Source organism: Apium graveolens, chromosome 2 (genome assembly GCF_009905375.1).
Source record: "Apium graveolens cultivar Ventura chromosome 2, ASM990537v1, whole genome shotgun sequence".
NCBI lineage: Eukaryota > Viridiplantae > Streptophyta > Magnoliopsida > Apiales > Apiaceae > Apium > Apium graveolens.
In genome coordinates, this window is record NC_133648.1 from 267,932,221 (window position 1) to 267,939,954 (window position 7,734).

General features: G+C 42.1%; 1 non-coding gene across 1 annotated transcript; it reads left to right on the forward strand.

Annotated features, from left to right (window-relative positions):
* The first annotated feature begins 5,345 nt into the window (after positions 1 to 5,345).
* Positions 5,346 to 5,452, forward strand: LOC141709809 (small nucleolar RNA R71). Its single transcript, XR_012570367.1, has one exon. It is a non-coding gene; the product is annotated as a small nucleolar RNA R71 (small nucleolar RNA).
* Positions 5,453 to 7,734: the final 2,282 nt, after the last annotated feature.

The window sequence follows — 7,734 nt, forward strand, 5'->3', positions numbered from 1 at the left end:
TCTGTCAGTTAACCGAGGCCTTGTAGCAGTACCCCTTGATGAATCAGCAGTAGGAACTGTGCTGCTGCTATCAATAGTGCGTGCTCTCTTGGGTGCCATTGATTTGTGAATAAAAGTGTGTAAGAACTGATTTTTTGATGTTTATGAGAGGGTTCAAGTGTAGGAAGTTGTGGGAGATATGTAGGATAGGTGTATGTATATATAGGGTGTGGAGTAGGTTATATAGGGTGTGGAGTAGGTTAAATTAGATTAGGAGTGGGGTTGAGGGATAAAATCATGGGATAATGGGAAAAGAATTCGTGGGTTTATGGGCTGTAATGGGTTTGTTGTGTTTTTTTTTTCTAAACTGTAAAAAATTTTCTGGAACTCGACCCCTGCGCGGCCGCTCAGCATTTCTGCACGGGCGCGCAGAAAGCTGCGCGGCCGCTCAGCATAGCTGCGCGGGCGCGCAGAGGGTCTCTGGAAAAAAAAAATTTCAGCCCCTGTTTTCTGATTTTTTTGTGTTTTTGGATAGGTTATTAACTTCTAAGGGTTCCTGTAACAACAATTCATGGGTTGCCTCCCACGCAGCGCTTCTTTTTCGTCATTAGCTTGACGTTCCGTACCTTTATCAAGTAGTCAACAAAATGGCACTAACCACCTCTCGGTTTGCCATGTCCCCATAGTAGTGCTTCAACCGCTGACCGTTAACCTTGAATGCTTGGTCCGAATCATTCTCAAAAATTTCCACCGCTCCGTGTGGAAACACAGTTTTGACAATAAAAGGTCCAGACCACCTTGATTTCAACTTCCCAGGAAAAAGTCGGAGCCGAGAGTTGAATAACAGAACTTGTTGCCCTGGCACAAATAACTTAGGATGTAGCTTCCTATCGTGCCACCTCTTCACCTTTTCCTTATACATTTTGTTATTCTCGTACGCTTGAAGTTGAAATTTATCAAGTTCATTAAGCTGAAGCATTCTTTTCTTACCAGCTGCATCTAAATCCAGGTTCAATTTCTTCAATACCCAGTAGGCCTTATGCTCAAGCTCCGCCGGTAGATGACATCCCTTACCGTACACCAACTGAAATGGTGACATCCCAAGTGGAATTTTGTATGCTGTTCTGTAAGCCCGAACAGCTTCATCGAGCTTTAAAGACCAATCCTTTCTTGACGGACAAACAACCTTTTCTAGAATGCGCTTTATCTCTCTGTTAGACACTTCCGCTTGACCATTTGTTTGCGGGTGATAGGCAGTAGCTACTCGATGATTCACATTATAACGCTGCATCATAGAAGTGAATTTACGGTTGCAAAAATGCGATCCTTCATCACTTATGATTACCCGAGGTGTTCCAAACCTTGTGAAAATTTGCTTATGAAGAAAATTTAGCACTGCCTTTGCATCATTTGTCGGTAAAGCTTTAACTTCGACCCATTTTGAGACATAATCGACTGCCAGCAAGATGTACTGATTATTGCAAGACGAGATAAAAGGCCCCATGAAATCGATTCCCCATACATCAAAGACCTCGACTTCAAGCATCACATTTAATGGCATCTCATCCTTCCTTGACAAATTTCCCACTCTTTGGCAACGATCACACCTTAAAACAAACTGATGAGCATCCTTGAACAAGGTGGGCCAGAAAAAACCTGCTTGCAGAATACGAGCTGCCGTCTTCTCACCTCCATAGTGTCCACCATAAACCGTGGAATGGCAGTCTCGTAATATCCCCTCCGTCTCACAGAACGGGATACATCTCCTGATGATCTGGTCAGCTCCCTGTCTAAACAAATATGGTTCATCCCACATATACCACTTCACCTCATGCAGAAACTTCTTCTTTTGCGCGGATGTCAAATTAGGAGGCATTATATTGCTGACAAGATAGTTTACAATATCTGCAAACCATGGTTCTTCCTCCTGAATTGCAAACAACTGCTCATCCGGAAAAGCTTCATTGATTAACGTCCTATCTTGTGAAGTAGAATCGGGATTCTCCAACCTAGAGAGATGGTCAGCTACTTGATTCTCGGTACCTTTTCTATCTTTGATCTCTAACTCAAATTCTTGAAGTAAAAGCACCCAACGAATGAGTCTCGGCTTCGAATCCTTCTTAGAAACCAGATAGCGAATAGCTGCATGATCAGTGAATACTGTCACTTTCGTACCAAGCAGATAAGATCGAAATTTCTCAAAGCCAAAGACTATAGCCAAAAGCTCCTTCTCAGTAGTGGTGTAGTTCAATTGGGCCCCATTTAAAGTCTTACTCGCATAGTAGACCACATGGAAGAGATTTTTCTTGCGCTGTCCCAGAACTGCACCTACCGCATAGTCACTCGCATCACACATCATCTCAAACGGTTCTGTCCAATCTGGTGCTGTAATAACTGGTGCCGTGATCAAACTCTCTTTGAGAGTCTCGAATGCTGCCACACATTCATCATCAAATTTGAAAGGCACATCTTTCTCAAGTAAATTGCACAACGGCTTAGATATCTTAGAAAAGTCCTTGATGAATCGCCGATAAAAACCCGCATGACCGAGAAAACTACGGATTCCTTTCACTGAATTAGGTGGGGGAAGATTTTCAATGACTCCCACCTTGGCCTTGTCCACCTCCAGACCTTTGCTAGAGACCTTATGCCCAAGGATAATGCCTTCACGCACCATAAAATGACATTTCTCCCAATTAAGTACCAAATTAGTTTCCACGCATCTTTTGAGTACGGCGCGCAGATTATTCAAGCATTCATCATATGAGTGTCCAAAGACGGAGAAGTCATCCATGAACACTTCGACGTTATTTCCAATCATGTTAGAGAATATAGCCATCATACATCTCTGAAAGGTGGCCGGGGCGCCACATAACCCAAACGAAACTCTTCGAAAAGCAAATGTGCCAAATGGACAAGTGAAGGTAGTCTTTTCCTGATCCTCTGGTGCAATACAAATCTGATTATACCCGGAATAACCATCCAGAAGACAAAAATACTCATGTCCCGCCAATCTGTCAAGCATTTGATCAATGAATGGGAGAAGGAAGTGATCCTTTCTTGTGGCTTTGTTCAATTTTCCATAATCCATGCATACTCTCCATCCTGTAACTGTTCGAGTAGGGATGAGCTCATTCTTTTCATTTGCGACCACAGTGATATCTCCTTTCTTAGGTACACATTGCACGGGGCTCACCCACGAGCTGTCAGAAATAGGATAAATGATGCCTGCATCTAGCCATTTCAGAATTTCTTTCTTCACCACCTCCTTCATGATCGGGTTCAGTCTTCGCTGCTGTTCCACAATTGGCTTACTACCTTCCTCTAACAGAATTTTATGCATACAATATGAAGGACTTATCCCCTTGATGTCTGCTATAGTCCATCCTATAGCCGATTTGAATTCTCTCAAAATCCTTAAGAGCTTGTCTTCCTCACTACCTGAAAGGTCAGCTGAAATAATAACAGGTAACGTAGATGAATCACCTAAAAAGGCATACCTCAAGTGTTCAGGTAATGGTTTAATCTCTAAGGTAGGCGCTTCCTCTATTGATGGTTTGAGCTTCCCTTCAGCGTTCTTGAGGTCAGAAGTACCAAGAGATTCAAATGGTATGTCGAGCTTTCGCTTCCAGGGAGAAGCGTTCAGATATTGTAATTGGTCATTGCTATCTTCATCATCACTGTCAAATTCCCCCACTAAGGCCTTTTCCAATGCATCAGACATTAGCATGTGATCGAGTTCCGAAGTAACCGCAGAATCAATCACATCCACTTTTAAACACTCCTCATCTTCTGTAGGGAATCTCATTGCCTTGAATACGTTGAAGGTCATATCCTGATCTTGGACCCGCATAGTAAGTTCCCCTTTTTGCACATCTATCAAGGTACGGCCAGTAGCCAAGAAAGGCCTCCCCAAGATTATGGGAATCTTCTTATCTTCCTCAAAATCCAGAATAACAAAATCAGCAGGAAAGAAGAGCTTATCCACCTTGACGAGCACATCCTCAACTATGCCCCTTGGGTACGTAATGGAACGGTCCGCCAATTGTAGCGACATGTTTGTGGGTTTTGGATCAGGCAGATCCAGCTTTTTAAAGATCGACAATGGCATCAGATTAATGCTTGCTCCCAAATCACTAAGGCACTTGTCAAAAGTTAGATTGCCAATGGTGCAAGGAATGGTGAAGCTTCCTGGATCTTTTAGTTTTGGTGGTAACTTTTGTTGCAGAACCGTGCTGCATTCTTCCGTGAGAGCAACGGTTTCAAGGTCATCCAGTTTCACCTTCCTTGAAAGAATAGTCTTCATAAACTTTGCATAACTAGGCATTTGTTCCAGAGCCTCAGCGAAAGGTATATTGATATGAAGTTTCTTGAACACCTCCAGAAACTTCCCGAACTGTCTATCCAACTTTTGTTGCTGCAATCTCTTAGGAAAAGGTGGTGGAGGATAGAGTTGTTTCTCCCCTGTATTAGCCTCAGGCAGAATGTGTTCAACAGTAGTCTTCCTTGGTTCCGCCGCTTTCTCCCTTTGCTTAGATTCTTCATCTCTAACTTCAGCTTCGACTTCTTTTGCATTTTCAGCATCAGCTACTTTTCCAGACCTTAAGGTAATAGCCTTAACTTGCTCTTTGGCTTCCTTCCTTCCTGGTACTTCCGTATCACTGGGAAGAGTGCCAGGTTGACGATTGAGCACTGCATTGGCTAATTGACCGATTTGATTTTCCAAGGTCTTGATAGAAACCGCCTGACTCTTGCACAACAGCTTAAGTTCCTCAAAATCAGCACTAGTAGGTGCAGCTGCACTTCCCTGTTGAGGATATGATTGCCTTGTAGCATACTGTTGTGGTTGCTGGAATCCAGGTGGGTTAAACTATTTACTCACTCCTTGCTGATATGGTGGCTGAATAGCATTCTGATTATTTCCCCAGCTGAAATTTGGATGATTTCTGTTGTTAGGATGATAGGTCGCTGGCACAGGCTGCTGTTGTCGCTGATAATTATTCACATACTGAACGGATTCATTGACAAGAGAACACTGATCCGTAGCATGAGAACCTGCACAAAGCTCACAAACCATAGCTATTTGATTAACTCCATACGTAGCCAAAGAATCAACCTTCATTGATAGCGCTTGGAGCTGGGCTGCAATAGCGGTGGCTGCATCAACTTCCAGAATACCTGCTACCTTGCCTGATGTCATCCTCTGAGTTGGGTTTTGATGCTCATTTGCAGCCATCGTCTCGATAAGATTATACGCCTCAGTATAGCTTTTAGCCCATAAGGCGCCTCCAGCTGCTGCATCGAGCATGGGCCGAGATTGGGCCCCCAAACCATTATAAAAACCAGTGATTACCATCCAATCCGGCATTCCATGATGTGGACATTTACTCAACATTTCCTTGTAGCGTTCCCAAACCTCGCACATAGATTCTGTAGGTTGCTGCGCAAACTGAGTAAGAGCACTCCTCATAGCAGCAGTCTTTGCCATTGGATAAAACTTCACCAGAAACTTTTACACAAGATCTTGCCATGTAGTGATTGACCCAGCTGGTTCAGAATGCAACCAGTCTTTAGCCTTATCCCTCAGTGAGAATGGGAAAAGCCTCAACTTGATAGCCTCATCAGTCACGCCATTATACTTAAAAGTGCTGCAGATCTTGACAAAATTCCTTATGTGCATGTTGGGGTCTTCAGTTGCCGCTCCTCCAAAAGAAACAGAATTCTGCACCATCTGAATAGTGCCCGGCTTGATTTCAAAGGTGTTAGCTTGAATAGCCGGAAGAAGGATGCTTGACTGAATGTCATCAATTTTAGGCCGAGAAAAATCCATAAGAGCTGGATCAGCTTGAATAATACGATCTCCCATGTTTACTGGTTCTTTCTGCTCAGTTCCTGAATCCGAATCCTCAAAATCTAACTTCTCCGGTGTATCAAGAACTTCGTCTTTCTCCTCAGCTGTATCTAAGGTCCTCTTGCGAGCACGAGAACGAGTTTGCATAAACGTTTGCTAAAGTACCTGAAACACAACCGAAAAGAGTAATTAACTACTACGTCCTAATCACTGAGTCCTAATGACCAATGATGGTAAGTACATAAACTAAACAAATACGCCGAGTCCCCGGCAGCGGCGCCAAAAACTTGTTAGGGCGAAATCACGCACTAATATTCACGCAAGTATACGCGTTCGCAAGTAATATAGAATACTTTCTAGTTCGTTCCCTCAGAGACTCAGACTAATTTATTGTCTAATTTAACTCACTCACCAATGTATGATTACTTCTCAATGTTAAGATAATAACACTTAAAATTGTTGATTAAATATTAACTATAATTAACTACTTAATTAACCACTTAACTAACACTTCAATTTATCAATAATAAAACACTCATGAGATCACAACTTCATTATTACTTCCTTCTATAGCCATAGTTATTACCTTTAGCATGTGACAGTGATGATATTAATCGAATAACATGAAACTGATAAAAGCCAACTTTCATTGTACTAATACCATTCTACCAAACATCCACAATTAAGATAGAAGTTGAATAGTCATCAATTATGTTGAGTTCCTATATGTCTACAGAAATTGACAACACAACGATTTAAGCACAAGTTGTTCCTTTTGATTACATAGGGCAAATAAAACTGTTAGAGTTACCCACTAATCATGCACAACGTACATGAACCTATGCTAGCATGGCAAGTTCTAAATCTCAAGATCCACCGTCGTTTCACAAGAGATTAACACCCTATCTTATATGTTCGCGATGCACATAAGACGAATACGCACAACCAATACTAGATATCATGCAATCATCACACACTAAAGTATTAAACAATTAACTAAAGAATTCCATAATAAATCCGTTGCAACCCCATGATCACGATTAGCCCATAATAGAACTTATCGCCATCATGGGTTCATATGAAATCATGATAAACGAACACAAGAAAATAATAAGTAAACTAATTATATTAAAACAGAGTACGTCACAAGAGTAAATAAGTCAAAGCAAGAAAACTAGCATCCAACGTTACAACGAAACAAGAATCACAAGAATATATGCTTCCTCTTCGTTGCTGTGTGCTAAATCGGTCTTCTTCCTTATCTCCTTCGCTTCTTGCAAAAAACAATCTAAAACATAATATCCTCTTAATACCCTGTGAAAAACGTCTCAAATCTACTTATATAATAGTCCCATAAAACTCAGATTACATAGAAGTTGGAAGCCAAACAGAAGTAGAAGTCTAAAATAATTCAGCTTTTTCCCCGACCCTGCGCGGCCGCTCAGCATTTCTGCGCGGGCGCGCAAGGCTGCTGCGCGGCCGCTCAGCATTGCTGCGCGGGCGCGCAGGACCCTACTGGAAAATTTCCAGGTTTGCTCCGTTTCTTCGCCGTAATCTGCCCGTTCTTTTCCTCTCGCAATGGTGAACACATGCCAAGGCTTATTCTTGATGATTCCTTCTCCGAAATGCAACTAATACCCTGAAATGCATAAACACTAGAAAAACGCATCAAATACACAAAATACTTGTTTCAAGACACCAATTTAAGCCATTTTAAGACGTTCTAAGTGGTATAAAATGCCACTTATCAGTTATCTTATGAACTAGAGCTCTGCCCCCCCAAGTGTTGCCCACAGATACCTTCATGCACTTCTTCAAGAGCCAAGCGTGCCTCATCGGGCCTGAGACATCTTAGGTAAGGAACTACATAAGATCTTTTATTCAAAATCCCATCTATCAAGGAG